Below are 18,625 nucleotides of genomic sequence, written 5' to 3'. Positions count from 1 at the left end.
TGGAGGGGTCAGGCCGGGGTTTAGTCTCTGGGAGGATGGAGTGACGTGACAGGGTGTGGCCAAGGTGGTATATAAGGAGGGGGCGGGAAGTTCCGGCACATTGCTGACTGAGCGCCTGACAGGTAAAGATCGGAGAGAAAAGTCGGGGGAGGGGTGTTGATGGAAGCGGACTCCTTGGCTGTGATGATGTCGTCACTCGGTATAGGATATCGGATTTCTTTGCACCTCACAGCTTCCATCGGAACCTCACCACACAGGATCCCCCTCCCTCCATGACTCACTTCTCACAGGATCCCCCCCTCCCCATGACTCACCTCTCACAGGATCCTTTCCCCCCCCCCCCATAACTCACCTCTCATAGGGTCCTTCCCCCCCCCCCCCCCCCATAACTCACCTCTCATAGGGTCATTCCCCCCCCCCCCCCAATGACTCACCCCTCACAGGATCCCCCCATGACTCACCTCTCATAGGATCCTCTTCCCCCCCCCCCCCCTTCCCCATGATTTACCTCTCACAGGACCCTTCTCCCCCCCCCCCCATGACTCACCTCTCACAGGATCCTTCCCCCCCATAACTCACATCTCATAGGATCCTCTTCCCCCCCCCCCCCCCCCATGACTCGCCTCTCATAGGATCCCCCCCCCCATGACTCGCCTCTCATAGGATCCCCCCCCCCATGACTCGCCTCTCATAGGATCCCCCCCCCATGACTCGCCTCTCATAGGATCCCCCCCCCCATGACTCGCCTCTCATAGGATCCTCTCCCCCCCCCCCCCCCAATGACTCGCCTCTCATAGGATCCCCCCATGACTCACCTCTCACAGGATCCTTCCCCCCATAACTCACCTCTCACAGGATCCTCTTCTCCCCCCCCCCCCCCATGACTCACATCTCATAGGATCATCCCCCCCCCCCATGTCTCGCCTCTCATAGGATCCCCCCCCATGTCTCGCCTCTCATAGGATCCCCCCCCATGTCTCGCCTCTCATAGGATCCCCCCCATGACTCTCCTCTCATAGGATCCTCTTCCCCCCCCCCCCCCCCATGACTCTCCTCTCATAGGATCCTCTTCCCCCCCCCCCCCCCCATGACTCTCCTCTCATAGGATCCTCTTCCCCCCCCCCCCCCCCCATGACTCTCCTCTCATAGGATCCCCCCCCCCATGACTCTCCTCTCATAGGATCCCCCCCCCCATGACTCTCCTCTCATAGGATCCCCCCCCCCCCATGACTCTCCTCTCATAGGATCCCCCCCCCCCCATGACTCTCCTCTCATAGGATCCCCCCCCCCATGACTCTCCTCTCATAGGATCCCCCCCCCCCATGACTCTCCTCTCATAGGATCCCCCCCCCCCCATGACTCTCCTCTCATAGGATCCCCCCCCCCCCCCATGACTCTCCTCTCATAGGATCCCCCCCCCCATGACTCTCCTCTCATAGGATCCCCCCCCCCATGACTCTCCTCTCATAGGATCCCCCCCCCCATGACTCTCCTCTCATAGGATCCCCCCCCCCATGACTCTCCTCTCATAGGATCCCCCCCCCCATGACTCTCCTCTCATAGGATCCCCCCCCCCATGACTCTCCTCTCATAGGATCCCCCCCCCCATGACTCTCCTCTCATAGGATCCCCCCCCCCCATGACTCTCCTCTCATAGGATCCCCCCCCCCCCATGACTCTCCTCTCATAGGATCCCCCCCCCCCCATGACTCTCCTCTCATAGGATCCCCCCCCCCCATGACTCTCCTCTCATAGGATCCCCCCCCCCATGACTCTCCTCTCATAGGATCCTTCCCCCCCATGACTCTCCTCTCATAGGATCCTTCCCCCCCATGACTCTCCTCTCATAGGATCCTTCCCCCCCATGACTCTCCTCTCATAGGATCCTTCCCCCCCATGACTCTCCTCTCATAGGATCCTTCCCCCCCCATGACTCTCCTCTCATAGGATCCTTCCCCCCCCCCCCCCGACTCTCCTCTCATAGGATCCTTCCCCCCCCCCCCCCCCGACTCGCCTCTCATAGGATCCTTCCCCCCCCCCCGACTCCTCGCCTCTCATAGGATCCTTCCCCCCCCCCCATGACTCGCCTCTCATAGGATCCTTCCCCCCCCCCCCCCATGACTCGCCTCTCATAGGATCCCCCCCCCCCCCATGACTCGCCTCTCATAGGATCCTCCCCCTCCCTCCCCCCCATGACTCGCCTCTCACAGGATCCTTCCCCCCCCCCCCCCCCCCCCCACGACTCACTTCTCACAGGATCCTTCCCCCCCCCCCCCCCCCACCATGACTCACCTCTCATAGGGTCCTTCCCCCTCCCCTCCATTACTCACCTCACAGGAACCCCCCCTTCCCCACCATGACTCACCTCTCATAGGATCCCCCCCCCCCCCCAGCTTCCATCGGAACCTCACCACACAGGATCCCCCTCCCTCCGTGACTCGCTTCTCACAGGATCCCCCTCCCTCCGTGACTCGCTTCTCACAGGATCCCCCTCCCTCCGTGACTCGCTTCTCACAGGATCCCCCTCCCTCCGTGACTCGCTTCTCACAGGATCCCCCTCCCTCCGTGACTCGCTTCTCACAGGATCCCCCTCCCTCCGTGACTCGCTTCTCACAGGATCCCCCTCCCTCCGTGACTCGCTTCTCACAGGATCCCCCTCCCTCCGTGACTCGCTTCTCACAGGATCCCCCTCCCTCCGTGACTCGCTTCTCACAGGATCCCCCTCCCTCCGTGACTCGCTTCTCACAGGATCCCCCTCCCTCCGTGACTCGCTTCTCACAGGATCCCCCTCCCTCCGTGACTCGCTTCTCACAGGATCCCCCTCCCTCCGTGACTCGCTTCTCACAGGATCCCCCTCCCTCCGTGACTCGCTTCTCACAGGATCCCCCTCCCTCCGTGACTCGCTTCTCACAGGATCCCCCTCCCTCCGTGACTCGCTTCTCACAGGATCCCCCTCCCTCCGTGACTCGCTTCTCACAGGATCCCCCTCCCTCCGTGACTCGCTTCTCACAGGATCCCCCTCCCTCCGTGACTCGCTTCTCACAGGATCCCCCTCCCTCCGTGACTCGCTTCTCACAGGATCCCCCTCCCTCCGTGACTCGCTTCTCACAGGATCCCCCTCCCTCCGTGACTCGCTTCTCACAGGATCCCCCTCCCTCCGTGACTCGCTTCTCACAGGATCCCCCTCCCTCCGTGACTCGCTTCTCACAGGATCCCCCTCCCTCCGTGACTCGCTTCTCACAGGATCCCCCTCCCTCCGTGACTCGCTTCTCACAGGATCCCCCTCCCTCCGTGACTCGCTTCTCACAGGATCCCCCTCCCTCCGTGACTCGCTTCTCACAGGATCCCCCTCCCTCCGTGACTCGCTTCTCACAGGATCCCCCTCCCTCCGTGACTCGCTTCTCACAGGATCCCCCTCCCTCCGTGACTCGCTTCTCACAGGATCCCCCTCCCTCCGTGACTGAGTTCCCTGTGTGATGAGTCATTGTGGGATGCCACTTAGCTTCCAGCAGACACTTCTAACACAGGACTCCTCCCATAGGTGTGACATCAGTTGTAGGTGGGGTCTGGTGATGCCCTGCCCACTGTAGGGTCCTCCCTCCAGCTGATTGGCTGATGGGAGTCCCTTGGTTTCTAGGAGCGGCTCCTTTGGGGTGCCTGGCGGTTTTCTGCCTCTAAACTCATGAGGACCCGGGCTCAGGGGAGGTAGGTGAGGTGGCCCTATAGGGTGGTGTCTGTAGAGGTGAGGGGAAGATCGGTTGTGGTGGTGGGGAGGATTGGGTGTTATAAGATGTGGCTCCTCCCATCACCTGCTGACCTCATCTTTTCTCTTCCAGTTCCGGAGGTGAAGTCTGTACCCGCTCTGCCGGCACCATGGTGGAGTCCCCCCTGAGAGGTAACCGGCCGGGAGACGTCCCTCCCACACCCTTCTCTACAATGATTGGATGTAGCCTGTGGGCCCCTCCCCTCGGATGTAGCCTGTGGGCCCCTCCCCTCGGATGTAGCCTGTGGGCCCCTCCCCTCGGATGTAGCCTGTGGGCCCCTCCCCTCGGATGTAGCCTGTGGGCCCCTCCCCTCGGATGTAGCCTGTGGGCCCCTCCCCTCGGATGTAGCCTGTGGGCCCCTCCCCTCGGATGTAGCCTGTGGGCCCCTCCCCTCGGATGTAGCCTGTGGGCCCCTCCCCTCGGATGTAGCCTGTGGGCCCCTCCCCTCGGATGTAGCCTGTGGGCCCCTCCCCTCGGATGTAGCCTGTGGGCCCCTCCCCTCGGATGTAGCCTGTGGGCCCCTCCCCTCGGATGTAGCCTGTGGGCCCCTCCCCTCGGATGTAGCCTGTGGGCCCCTCCCCTCGGATGTAGCCTGTGGGCCCCTCCCCTCGGATGTAGCCTGTGGGCCCCTCCCCTCGGATGTAGCCTGTGGGCCCCTCCCCTCGGATGTAGCCTGTGGGCCCCTCCCCTCGGATGTAGCCTGTGGGCCCCTCCCCTCGGATGTAGCCTGTGGGCCCCTCCCCTCGGATGTAGCCTGTGGGCCCCTCCCCTCGGATGTAGCCTGTGGGCCCCTCCCCTCGGATGTAGCCTGTGGGCCCCTCCCCTCGGATGTAGCCTGTGGGCCCCTCCCCTCGGATGTAGCCTGTGGGCCCCTCCCCTCGGATGTAGCCTGTGGGCCCCTCCCCTCGGATGTAGCCTGTGGGCCCCTCCCCTCGGATGTAGCCTGTGGGCCCCTCCCCTCGGATGTAGCCTGTGGGCCCCTCCCCTCGGATGTAGCCTGTGGGCCCCTCCCCTCGGATGTAGCCTGTGGGCCCCTCCCCTCGGATGTAGCCTGTGGGCCCCTCCCCTCGGATGTAGCCTGTGGGCCCCTCCCCTCGGATGTAGCCTGTGGGCCCCTCTGATGTGCTCTGTAATCTGTAGGCCCCTCCCCTCTGACTTGCTGTGTAGGGATGGGGAAGGGGGCGAGCATTGGGGGTCCTGTCATCCAAACCAGCAATGAGGAAGTCTCCCAGACTAGGGGGTATGGCAAGCAACACTTCCACCCCCAACTAATACCCCCCCATATATACGAAGAGGGTGGGCTGGGCGGAGGCCAGTGTAGAGGGGTGGGCAGAGGCTGGTGTAGGGCGGAGTTCTAATAATTTCTGCGGTCCATGTAATGTTCGTCGGTCGAAGAATAGGAACGCTCCATAAGATAAAAGGTGAAGTATAAACCTATCTGCTGCTCCTCAACTTGATCCACATTTCTCCTCCACAGAATGGAAATCCAAATATCTGGCATCTGTGAAAGAAATCTTCCAACACATTGAAGCCCATGACTCCCATGTGGGGAAGGTTGTCAGCCTTGGGCAGAGATATCCCAGGCTCCGCCCCCTCCAGGTTAATCGGGAGGAGAATGGTACAATACCTTATTCTGGCACTTTACTTGAGCGGGCCGAGGTCACCGAGTCCTCAGACCGATATTCCCCATCCAAGGTCCAGGACCTGTTTGTTCCTGATGGCAGCGGGTTTGTCCCCAAGACTGTGGTGTTGGTGGGACCTCCTGGAATAGGGAAAACTCTGACCACACGGAAGATCATGCTGGACTGGGCCTCTGGAAGCCTCTACGCCGACCGTTTTAGTTTTCTGTTTTACTTGAACAGCAGAAAAATAAATAAGATTAACGGCAATATCGATATTGAAGGACTTGTGGCCAAAAGCTGCTCCAAGCTGCAGTTCCCAGAGAATATGATCAAGTCGGCTTTCAATGATCCTTCCAAGGTTCTGATCGTTCTCGATGGGTTCGATGAGCTGAGGTGGACCATGGAAGATGACGATGAGGACTGTGATGACCCTTTCCAACAGACCCACAAAGACACCTTCCTAAGATGCCTATTGAGGAAATCTATCCTTCCTGAAACCTCTCTGCTCATCACGTCCAGATCCATGTGCCTCCCAAAGATGAAGGAGCTCACTCAGTCCCCTTGTTCTGTAGACCTTCTCGGGTTGTCGGAAGGAGATTTAGAAGAATATTTCCACAACTTCTTCAAAAACAAAGATGAGGCAGACCAGGCAATCTCGGTGGTGAGAGAAAATGAAGTTCTGTTGGATTTGTCTTCAGTTCCTTTGACCTGTTGGCTTGTCTGTAAGATACTGAAGGCGGGAATGAAGAACGAGCTGAGCCCAGCAAACTGTAGAACCCTCACCTCCGTCTACCTGTCGTATCTCAGGAGCTTACTCCTCAACCAAGGTGGCAACCAGGCTGCACTCCAGTGTCTGCAGAACCTCTGTGCCTTGGCCATCGAAGGCACCTTGAGTCAGAAGAGCTTGTTTGATGAGGAAGGTCTTAGACTGTGTGATTTGACTATATCGGCGGTAGCTTCTGTCTTCCCAGATGACAGCATTTTCCTGAAGGATGTGGAAGCCACAACCAACTACAGCTTCAGTCACAAGAGCATTCAGGATTTCTTTGCTGCGTTGTATTATGTGTTGGATGAAGATGCTGAGGTTAAAGAGACCGGCATGGTGAGTGGAGATAAGTTCCTCCCGAGAGTCTGCAGAGGAAGATCTCTGATTTTTCAGGCTGAAAATCAGCCATACTTGAACTCCACCATACAGTTCCTCTTTGGCCTCCTGAATAATGATCAGTTAAAGGCGTTTGTGGAAGGCCTTGGGTCTAGCGTTTCCTTACGAGCCAAATCTGCCATGGAGAAATGGCTTGTTGATGGAAGGCTCTGCACTGATGCCCTAACCTGCTTCTACGAGGCTCAGGACAAGGAGCTGTGCAGCCGAGTGTTCAGTGCCAAAGACCTGGTGTTTGAGCCGTGTTTTTACAGCTCATCCCATGGAGAATGTACGGATCAGAGAGATGCTGTATTGTCTGGCAGACCAGAGGAGCTTTGTCTCCATCCGCCTGGAGGATCAGCTGATGAGACCCCGAGACCTGGAATTGCTGTCTCCCTTCTTCCATAGCTCCTCAAAGCTTTGGTAAGTGTTCTTCTGTAGTCCCTTTACCCCAAACTAACATCTCTGATGTCTAGAGACCTTTCTTGTAGGACGTCATGAACGGTCACACCAACACATGGATCTTCCATTACTGCTGGGGTCAAGTCTTCATGCTTACGTTTGTCTTTTGTAGTCTGTAGATTTAAGGTAAATTGAAGGCCTTGGAATGTCCAGCATCATGTAGAATGGACTACCTCCTAGAACAAAACGCCCCAAACTGCCTTCAGCTGGAGAACCAGGAGATCTGGTATGGAAACCCTTCCAGAATTGTGATCATCTAACATCACTGGAAGGCTGTCCTGACCATACCCGTACCCTAGGTGTTGTGTATAGAGGTCTCACCTGTAATTCATGACCTTCTACAGTGGCTGGACCTAATCCACTGTCCATGGCCATTGTTTCTTAGGGAGGCCAAAGACTTAAGTGAATTTCTTTAAAAGCTGAGAAATTCGCTTGAGTTTCCCCCATCAACACAGTGACAAGGTGGATCCCTCTCGCCGAGCCATTGTGTTCTGGTTGGGGGGGAGCTGTCCTTGCTGGGAGAACAGGGATTATTTGCTAGCAGTAGGCTGGTTGTACCTAAGTTGATCGCTACATTTGGCCTCCCCATACATGGTTCAAATCCCAAGAGTTCCTGCTGAACCAGCAAAGATTTGAACAGTCTATGGCTGGCTTTAGTTGTTGATGGTGAATGTCCTGGTCGAGGTTTGGAGTGGCTTGTGTTCTGGTTGATGTATTTCTGGTCTCCATGGGCTCCTGGCTTCAGAAGTTTGTCTTGTAAAATAATTGTTTGGTTCTGAGAGATCATTTGTATTTTTTCCTTCAGCTTCTCACGGTGTGGCTTTGCTGAGGACCTTGCGAGGGGTGGAAAGGCTTCATGGATGTCTAAACAGGACAGCAAGATCGAAGAACTGGAGTAAGTTTGTGCCCTTCTGGCCTCTTCCCTATGCTCTCATCAGGCTGCTGGTGACCTAGATTTGAACCTCAGGGTAGTCATGGTGGTCCTTCCAATTTTCAGAAGTGCTCATCATAAATAGAAATGTTTTCTGCATGGTAGAAAACCTCTGGGTCCTTTATTCACTGGTGGACATGCAGACCTCTGGATTTTAGTGTCCCATCACCACCTTCCTCATGGGCTGTCCCCAGGAGTCTACAATCTGTTCCCTACATGGGACTGTTAGCTGGGAATATAGGTCCCACCGATTCCTGATCTGGGTTCTCAAGGCAGTAAAGGAGCCAAGTTGTGATTTTATTCTGGTTTGAGTTGGACTTTTTTGCCATCTTGGACTACAATCCTGAAGCTTTTGCTCTCCTCACAGGTTTCAGGTCTCTGTGGTCACCCCATCCTTCTACGAGGATCTCCGTTCTGTTATTTCTTCCAGCCGATCGCTCACCAAACTTGTCCTGGGTCACCATACTCTGGAGGACTCTGCTCTGAAAACCATGTGTGATGGCCTGCGCCAGCCGGGCTGTGTCCTGCAGGAGCTGTCGTAAGTATTCTAGAGGGTGTGGGGGTCTGTCTCCTCCTGGAGGGGATGGGGGTGGGACTGGTGGGGGGGCAGTGGGCAGCCTCCTCCTGGAGAGGGTGGGACTGGTGGTGGGGGGAGGAATCCTCCTCCTGGTGGGGGGGGATGGGGGTGTGACTAGTGTGGGGAAGTCTTTTCTGGGGGGTGGGACTAGTGGGGGGGGAGGTATGGGCAGCATCTCCCTGCAGGGGGTGGGACTGGTAGGGGGGCAGCTTCTTCCTGGTGGGGGGGGCAGTCTCCTGGATGGAGGGCATGGGGGTGGGACTAGTGTGGGGAAGTCTCTTCTGGGGGGTGGGACTACTGGGGTGGCAGACTCCTCCTGGTGGGGAAGGGACTGGTTTAGCGGTTTCCTGGAGGGGGTGGGACTGGGGGAACAGACCTGAGTGCCAACACATATATTGGACAATTCTCTGCTGACATAGCCATGAGAGGTCACACCCCCATTGTTGATGGTAAGAAGTTCTGCATTAAGATAGCCAACGCAATGACAGGTCTATCCCTCCATCCAGCCAAGTTTGGTCTTCCTGCAGTAATGGCCTCTACTCTTCTGGAAAAGGTCCATCAGCCAATGGGACATTGTTGGTTGGCTGTCCATCTCTCTTGGTAGGGGGCGGGGTCACTGATATTTGAAGAGTAATCCTAAGCCGACCCCCACCACTCAGTTTGTACCCCCAGGTGAGATCAGGATTCTGAGTTTCCCCTCCATCTCAGGCAATGTCAGGGTAATGAGGGACGTCCAGATATGTCGGTTGTTGGTCTCTCCCTGAGTTCAGACATCTTTATAGTCCAATCTAAGTTCACGGGATGGCAGATATCCAATTATGAGGCTCTGACTTTTGTTTGCAGGCTTGATGACTGCAACTTGACTGCCCCAAGCTGTCAGATCCTTGGCTCCGCCATGAAAGAAAACCGATCTCTACACAAGTTGGATCTGGCACTGAATAAAATTGAGGATGAGGGAGTGAAGTTTCTATGTGAAGTGTTGGAGGTTCCGGGGTGTACCCTGCAGGAGCTGAGGTGAGTCTTCAACTCGTATAATAGAAGTACCAGAAGGGTTGCCGCATCCTGGAAATTTAATCACTTCTTGTCCTGTAGACATAGCAGGAGGACCAGAAGGTCTGTCCTGTAGACACAACAGGAACTGATGGAAACCTCCTTGTAGGCTGTCACCAGAACGGGGGTCCACATTAGAGGATTTCCACTATTACTTTTCTGTCCAAAACTTGCAATATTGGATTTCTTTTCCCTCTCAGCCCTATATAGAGGTATAACTGTACCGGTGTCACAGAACCTGATGGGTTCCAGCCTTCCTTCCACGTGCCATCCAGTTTTGGCACCAAATCTCTCGTAGTGTATTAGGTTGTAGATATTACTGGTAAAGTCGAGCCATAAGTTCTAACTGGACTTGTCCCTTCCAGGATTGAGTTCTCTGATCTGACTCCGGCCTGCTGTGAATTCCTCCGCTCTGCTCTGATGACCAATCGATCTCTCACCACCCTGTACCTGAGAGAGTGCAACCTCGAGGACACTGGGGCCAAGATGCTGTGTGAGGCTTTCCGCCAGCCGTACTGCTCTGTGAAGATGCTGGCGTGAGTTCTGGTGGGCCAATTGGTGGTGGGGAGTTGGTCTGATGGGCCCATTATAGAACAGGCTGAGAGAACTGTTGTAATGTACTTGTGGGGAGTAGATCTGGGTGTAGGATGATGCAGAGTATGAACCAATTTTGATAGATATAGGCCCTCAGCAGATCCCAGGGTTGCCATGTAAATCCATACCCCCCGCAGGGTGACTGGATTGGAAATGCTCAGTATGGTCGCTCCTCCCACTGCTAGTTAATCTTCTCCTCCCCTTACTACAACATATCCTGGAATTGGTGTAGTGTGGACAGTCTCTTGTATTTCCCACCAATGGTGAACAGACTGAATGAATGCAGATTGTCCATGGGTGGGCTCCTGGTCACATGATCTGGGTGGTCACATGGCCTTCTTTGTTCTATGCAGGTTGTTTGAGAATCACATCACCAGCTCATCCTGCGAGGATTTCCGATCGGTCATTCTTACAAACCGGACCCTAACCAACCTGAATTTGAGGGACAACAAGCTTGGGGACTCCGGAGTGAAGCTCCTCTGTGAAGGACTGTGTGACCCGGGCTGTACTGTGCAGGAGATGGAGTAAGAGTTCAGCCAATGGGGCTCAAGTCTAGCGCCAGGTCCCAGGAGCTGATTGGGTGGTTTTTTTCATATGTATTTCTCTTCACAGATTAACCACTTGTGAGCTGACCCAGGCATCCTGCATGGACCTCCGCTCCGTCCTCGCTACCAGCCGGTCTCTGACCAAACTGAATCTCTCCTGGAATAGTCTGGAGGATTCTGGAGTGAAGGTTCTGTGTGAAGGACTGGGAGACCCACGCTGTGTCCTGCAGGAGCTGAAGTGAGTCCTATATACACCATGTAATGACAGTTGGACCAATCGTCCAGAAACTGCCTCCCAACCAAGTGCAGCCCACCTGGAAAAGTCCCCCATTACTGCTATTACCCCAAGTGGCCCCATTCCTTAAGTTGCACACTGCTGGAGTTCATGAGTAGAGGTAACCCACAGTAGTATGCATGTGGTGGCTGTGGCCTCCCAGAGCCCTGTGTATGTATTGTGGCCTACCAGGGCTGTATGTATGTGGTGTCTGTGGCCTCTTAGTACCCTATTTATGTTTGTGGTGGTGGCCTCCCGGGCCCATGTGTATGTATTGTGGGTTCCCGGGGCCCTTACAGGTAGCTCTCCCTTTGCTCTGCATTGTCACGTTTTGTCATCCATGTCCAGCATGAAGCTGACCCTCCATGTTCCCTCCCCCAGGTTGTATGGGTGTGACCTGTCCTCCTCCCTCCAGGATCTGGCCTCCGCCCTCCTCACCAACCAATCACTAACCAGCCTGGATCTGGCAGGAAACAAGTTTGAGGACTCTGGAGTAAAGCGGCTGTGTGAGGCCCTCCAGACTCCAGGCTGTGCTCTGCAGACAGTCAGGTGACTCCTCCCTCATGGTAAGTGCAGGTCCCTGGAGTAAAACTCCATACTTACCTCCTTGTCTCCATTGTACAGAGTGGGGTATTGTGAGCTGACCTCCTCCTGCACTGAGGAATTCATGGCTGTCATCGATGCAAACACTTCTCTGGAGGAGCTGGATGTGTCCTTTGGCTATGAGGATGTAGCACCCCCTGTAGATCTGGATGTGATGTTAGTGAGATTCGATCACCCATCCATCGCTGTGCAGAAACACAAGTAAGTGTATGCTGCCCTGGCTGTGCTGGGGATGACCACACCCTGTAATGCCCCTTTACATGAACTCCACCCACAGGACTTTCTGATCATCTAGTGTACCGCCCTCCACTGAACCACTTTCTTTCTTGTAGCACCCAGGATGGGCTGTTCATCCACGTCAAATACAAGAAACAGAATTGAGTCCCGCATTCCTGAGGGTCCCAACCTCCCATCCAAGGTAATCCCCCCCCCCCCCCCCCCCCCCACCCAAAATGTGGAGGTATGTAATTGAAATGCAGACTCTTTTGGGTGGAGTCTGCGTATGGGTGACCTAGGTGGTACAAACAGCCTTTCTGAAAAGGTCCAACACTGACAGGATAGTGATGGATGCTGGTGGGTGGGGTCTCCTGGTGGATTCTGATTTTGTTTTGGGGATTTCATTGTCCCACATAATTGAAGTCTCACTCTTCTTGCATGATTTTCTGCAGATCTGTACCCCAAGTGGCAGGCATTGTGGTGATGATCAGTCCTGAAAGAGACCAAACCCCTTAACTGATGACCTAGGCCATGTCCACTGAATATAGTATCATTCATTGTTGAACCCTCTGGGATGAGCAGTGGATTTTAGAGTTGTGGGCCTCAGGATAAGCAGTGAGTGGCAGTTGGTGGGGCCCTCCATGTGTAGTTGGAGCCTTGAGACTTCCAGGATGAGCAGTGGGTTTGTTAAGGATGGGCTTTGGGTGGTAGAGTTGGTGGACCCTCCAAGATGAGTAGTGGTCAGTAAGCCCTTCACAATGAGTAGTGGGTTGTAGTCTTGGATCTGGACCCCCTTTTTAAGTTTATCATTGGTGGGCCCTCCAGGATGAATGGTGGTTTGTGGGCACTCTGGGAAAGTACAGTAGGTGGTGGGCACTCCAGGATGAGCAGTGGGAGGTGGCAGTTGGTGGGCCCTATAGGATGAGTAGTGGTGGTTGGTGGGCCCTCTAGGATGAGCAGTTAATGGTGTTGATAAGAAGTGGTAATTAACTTCTCTTCTCTTACAGGTATTCTGTGGTGACAGCCCCTCCCCCACACTGCACCTTATACACCTCTGGACACCAAAGACTCAAAGCACGCCTCAGATTACAGGGGGAGGTGATCATTCATCCCCACCTAGGACTACTCCACTGATAACTGCACGATTCTCTCTCCTAACCTCCTGCGCCTCTGAGTGGAATGACCTAATCTGAGGATGATCACTTTGTGGACCCCCCCCCCTCATCCTTTCTGCAGCAGTGCGCTTTAATGTAAAGCTTTCTATTGGTGGCTCGTTCTGGATGGAGTAGAGGAAGTTTGTCTCCACGGTGAGCTGGTGACCATTGTTGGACAGGAAGTGATGGGTGATCCCATTGGAAGAGCTCCACTTCCTGTTCTGGTGACACCAGGATTCCACTCACTTCCTGTTGTGTATCCTAGCACAGGAAGTGATGGGAAATCTCGCCAGTAGGCCAAGGCTGGCATGAACCTACCTGGGGCTCTCACCTTTGCTGCTCCATCCAAAACAAAAACTGCCTTCAGTTAAAATTCCAGAAATGTCAGCAGCTGCTGTGCTTGTAGATTGTGTCCCCACCCAAGTGCCTTCTGGGGCCCCAAGCCCATCTGACTATTATGACGGATTTGTTTGCACTAGACTTATTTTTTTTTTATATTTTTTTTTTATCAAAAGGTTTTGTTTAATAAAGAGCATTAAATGAAAGCAAAATTGTGTGATTACTTCATAGTGTGGTGGTGTCTCTGGGGTTGTATGACCCAGGGTGTGGTGGTGTCGCATGGCATTACGCTGCCATGGCTAGCAGTGATGTTAATGGGGTTGTATGACCCAGGGAGTGGTGGTGTCACATGACTTGGTGAGTGATTTCACTGCTGTCACAATTTTGGAGGGTGGTGTCACATGACTTGGATCCATGGCATTACTTGTCCTGACAACTGATGGTGTCACTGGGGTTGTAGGACTTAAGGAGTTGTGACTGGTGTCACATGACTCTGAGCATGCCCTATGATGTCCCTTGGGTACAGGACATGCCAGGTAGGGATCTCTGGAGAAATTTTTGTATTGATGTCCTGTGATGTCACATGACTTGTGGCAAGGCCCATATCTGCAGGTTTATTCCAGAGGCAGGAGCTCCCCCCACACCTGCTGAGACCATTTCTCCATAGGAGGAACTCCTCCCTGACTGGCCACCCTCCTAGAAATCCATCTGAGATCTGAATCCCCTAATAGAGGGGACGATCGTTTTCAGCCATAGTGACAAAATCCAAAGACCAGAAATGTGGTGGGGTGTTTTTTTTTTTTTTTTTTTTTTTTTGTTTTTTTTTTTCTTCAGAATGGAACATTTTGACAAACTTTCCAATTGATGGTCCTGCCTCTGATCTGATACTTGTAGTGCTGCCTTCAGCAAAGGAGATGTCCTCAAGAATGAACATCGCCATCCAATAGTGTAGCATAATCGCTGCTCAACCCAATCCAGACTGTGCTATGTCTAAGATGGGCAGAGCCTTACACCACTGCAGGTCACACCTTCTGATATGTTTCACCCACAGCAGCTTAGGGGAAAGAGAGGCAGGACAGAGTTGTGCCCTTCACCTCTATGACTAAACTGCAGTGGGTAAAACATGTCAGAGGGTGTGGCCTAAAGAGCTGTGTAAGGCTCTGCCCATCATGCACATTCTCCAGACTGGATTGGGTCTCTGCTGGTATCACTGAAATCTATTGATTTCCTTCATATGGGAATTCACCTGCAGATGGCTAGCTTTAGATTGGTCCAAGTCCCTGGATCAGCATTCTTCCAAGATTGGTGCACACACGACACAATCTGGTTGTACAATCTCCTTTTTTAGATATTCCTGAATGGTTAGTTTACTGATCCCATAGTATAAGGGGGAGGGGAAGGGGTGATGATCATCGGAGGTGAATACTAAATGCCAATATAATCCATCCAAGTTCACGCCTGAGAAGGATTCCTCTGGGATAAATCCACGAGGAGACAATCTTGCCATCCATGTATAGCACAGAACAATACCCAACACAGTTCTTGGCACAAAGTCCACGTTCCAAGGATGGATTTGCAGTTCAAGTGATAACAAACACATCATCCAGGTCCATACATGACTATCAGACTCTGATGTTTGTTACATTGTAGGGGCTCTCCATTGTGGAGATCTCACCACCCAATTCAGTCTATGGGGCACTTTTGTACTGAGCCAGTCCCTCTGGTTGGTGGATAATGGATGATTTGGACATTCCCCAGCCAAAGGATAAATCTTGGGAAACTGTTTCTGGTTTATCTCAGTGAAGAGCAAATTGTGTCTTAATCTTCTGTAACTGGTTTTTCTTTGTACATATTTTATGCTCCGCCCACTTTAGGGATATTAATTAAATCATTCAATGAATAAGTGACTTCTGTGTACTAGGCTTGGGCTCAGATCTCCGGAGAGATTGTTGTAGTATCTATGTGCTCGGTCTAAGGTCATTGCCAATCTGTATAACATTGCACTGCATTTTGGTAGATTGTAAAGTAGCAGATCTGTGTGGTGTCCCAGCAGACCAGTCTTTGGGTAAACTGTGGTGTGGTGGCAAGCTACTATGTGTGGGGGTGTTGATAGTGGAAGAGTAGTGTACCCCGGGGTTCTAGTTGGAGGAATCCTCGAAGGGTGTGCCAATTGCTAGACTGCTCCTGTAACATAAATGTAAGGTTCGGGTAGTTGAGATGTGATCAGTAGAAATGACATGATTTACCTTCATTCCATGTTAACCATTTGCCGCCCGCCCTATGGCCGAATGGCGGCCAGCAAACGTCATTAGCGTTCCGGGTGGACGCCATATGGTGTCCTCCCGCACATGCACAGATTGTGCTCCTGCAGAGCCGTGCTGCCTGTCACCGGCCGTGTACCTCGGACACGGCCGATAACCAATCTGAGTATTGGCCCCTGTTGCCGGTACCATGTGACCTGCTGTGACCAATTACAGCAGGTCACATGACAGTTGTATACAATGGATGGCTTCATTCATGCCATCAATTGTATACTAGTGTCTAGCTGTGAATGGTCACAGCTAATCACATGCACATGTCATGTGATTAGCTGTGGCCAAATCACAGCTAAGCACAAAAAAAAAAAACCCTGAATGAATTGATGTCATTCAGGTAAATGCTTGCTTATAGCAAAATAATTCTTTGCTATAAGCAAATTTGTGTAAATACTGTTCACGTTCCCAAAGTAGTACAATGTTACTGTGGTAACGTACTACTTTGGTCATAGTGAAATATGAAAAAAATCTTAAAAAAAAAAGGTAATAAAAAAATATATATTTTTTTTTTTCATACTTTCACCAGTCAGTGTCCCTGATTACTGCCATGCCAGTTACATGATGATGCTGTACTGCACTGGTGACAATATGTAAAAAAACAAATGGTGAAACTAATTTTTTTTTTTTTCCATTTTCTGAAAAATTATGACATACTTAAAAAAAACTCGCCATGCCTCTTATGAAGTACATCAGACTGTCTACTTTGCAAAAAGGGGTCATTTGGGGGATATCTGTACTGTTCTGACGTTCTTGGACTTCAAGAAATTAGATTGGCTGTCAGTACTTCAGGATTGATCAATATTCAAATCTATACCATAGTTTGTGAACTCTATAACTTTCCTACAAACTTAAAAAATACATCCTAATTTAGGTTATTTTCACCAAAGACATGTAGTAGAATACATCTTGGCCTACATTTATGAAGCACAATTATTTATTTGCAAACATTTATAGCAGAAACGTGTGTTTTTTTTTTTTTTTTTTTTCTTTTCTTTTCAAAATTTTTGGTCTTTTTTTTGTTAATTTAGCAGAAAATAAAAACCCCAGCGGTGATTAAATACCACCAAAAGAAAGCTCTAGTTGTGTGAAGAAAATGATAAAATTTTAGTTTAGGTACAATGTTGTATGACCGTGCAATTGCCATTCAAAGTGTGAGAGCACTGAAACCTGAAAACTGGCCTGGGCAGGAAGGTGTAAAATTGCCCAGTATTGAATTGGTAAAGATGTGTTCAGAATTCAGTCAGACATATGGTCACCAATTAGCATCTGAAAGGACAGAGCAGCTTCTAGGCTGGAGGTGATGCCTGGATGTCAATAAAACTTCGCCTATGTAGTCAGACTTTGTCACCTTCTGGAAGTTTAAAAGAGGAGCTCCAGCCATTTCCACTTTGAAAAGTAGCAGGAGACCAGGAGTGGATCCAACGTGTCTGCCAAGCCATGAATTAGATACCCAGATCAAAGGAAAATATTTCATCTCTCATGAAAGCTAAAATATTAGTTGCAGAGATGAAAATACTTCCTTCTGATTGGACACTTTGTGGGCTACATCTGCATGTAAAAACTGTATTTGTAGCCTCTGTGGAATCCTAAAGAAACGCAGAAACCGGTTATATGGCGCCGGATTGCAACAGCTGAATAGTGATTGGTACTGTTGCAATCGGACTGATGCGCTGGTGTCGGAAATTCAATCCCTGACTTGGTGATTCAAACTGTTCCTGGTCCAATCGACTTTGGGCACTTTAGTACCCAGAACATCCTGTGAGCTGGTACAGGAACACCCCCCATGGTTGATTGGCTAATGTCCAACCTACGTCCATATTTCAATAAATTGAGGTATGGGCGTTGTGATTCGTATTGAGCCCGTCCTATTGACTGACGGATTGCTGACTTTCTCTGACTTGCTCCAGTCGCAGGATAACTCTTGGTAAAAGTTTTATTCCCTTTTATTTTATAGTGAATAGCCAATTGTATGTCTTCTATTTCTGTAACTTTTTATATTTTGTACATACTTTATGCTCCACTTTCGGGATATTAAATCATAAAATTAATAAGTGACTTCTGCATATTTAAGCACGTGCTCATATCTTCGGAGAGATTAGATTGTATTGTGGTGTCTATATGCTCGGTCAAGTTCATTGCCAATCTGTATGCAATTGCACTGCGTGTTGCCAGATTGCGTGCAGATTGTAAAGGTAACAGATCTGCCAGACGGATTAGCTAGTCGCTGTGGGTGTGTGCGTGTGGGTTGGATCCGTGACAGCTTCCCAACCCTTAGAGTGCACCAGATTGTATATAAGATTCGTATTTGCCTGTGTATGTGGTCCGCCAGCTGGATTGGAGTTTCCCTCTAGTGGTGGCCAGAGGTAGTGCAGGCTGTGACGGGGTATCACGGACAGTCATTATTGCTCAGAAGAAGCTCCTCCCCCTCAGTCACCTCTACCCCAGTCAAGGACCACGCCCCGCTTAGCCAGTTGCCACAAATGTCTGACCTCTGTGATTGCCAACAAGGGAATTGCCACCAAGTACTAAGTCATGTTTTGTGAAGAGGATCACTGTACCTGCTGTGTCTCCGCCTCTTCCTATGCAGACTGTGTACATCTGAGCAGAGCCCTTCCCCCTTTTATTAGCAGCACAGGGAGAGAGGCAGAGCTCAGCAAAATGCGGGAAATTAGGCTAACCTTTTCCCTGCCGGCTGGGACAGCTTGCTTCACTGAGATCTGTGGGGTGTAACTTCAGATCCCCGGCCCCTGAAAGCTCAGACAAGCTGTATAAATTCTGGACTTTGAATGGAGGTATGTATGGAGGGCCCCTGTGTGACTACGGCTGTACATATGGAGGGCCCCTGTGTGACTACGGCTGTACATATGGAGGGCCCCTGTGTGACTACGGCTGTACATATGGAGGGCCCCTGTGTGACTACGGCTGTACATATGGAGGGCCCCTGTTTGACTATGGCTGTACATATGGAGAAATAAAATGGTAAAGTAGTGCAGCGCTATAAATGCCCTATCCACATACTATTAATAAGTAGCACAAAT

At 51.8% G+C, this 18,625-nt stretch overlaps 1 pseudogene across 1 annotated transcript; it reads left to right on the top strand.

Annotated features, from left to right (window-relative positions):
- Positions 1-27: 27 nt before the first annotated feature.
- LOC149455961 (NACHT, LRR and PYD domains-containing protein 3-like) lies at positions 28-13,484 on the top strand (annotated as a pseudogene). The gene is made up of 13 exons (XR_016313970.1): positions 28-122; positions 3,837-3,895; positions 5,242-6,950; positions 7,795-7,884; positions 8,288-8,458; positions 9,341-9,511; positions 9,913-10,083; positions 10,495-10,665; positions 10,754-10,924; positions 11,342-11,509; positions 11,585-11,764; positions 11,896-11,981; positions 12,787-13,484. The product of XR_016313970.1 is annotated as an NACHT, LRR and PYD domains-containing protein 3-like (transcript).
- The last annotated feature ends 5,141 nt before the right edge of the window (positions 13,485-18,625 follow it).

The sequence above is a fragment of the Staurois parvus genome, unplaced genomic scaffold (assembly GCF_062004578.1).
Source record: "Staurois parvus isolate SC_StPar_1 unplaced genomic scaffold, SC_StPar_1.0 ptg000380l, whole genome shotgun sequence".
Taxonomy (NCBI): Eukaryota; Metazoa; Chordata; class Amphibia; order Anura; family Ranidae; genus Staurois; species Staurois parvus.
This window is presented reverse-complemented; position numbering and strand designations above follow the sequence as displayed.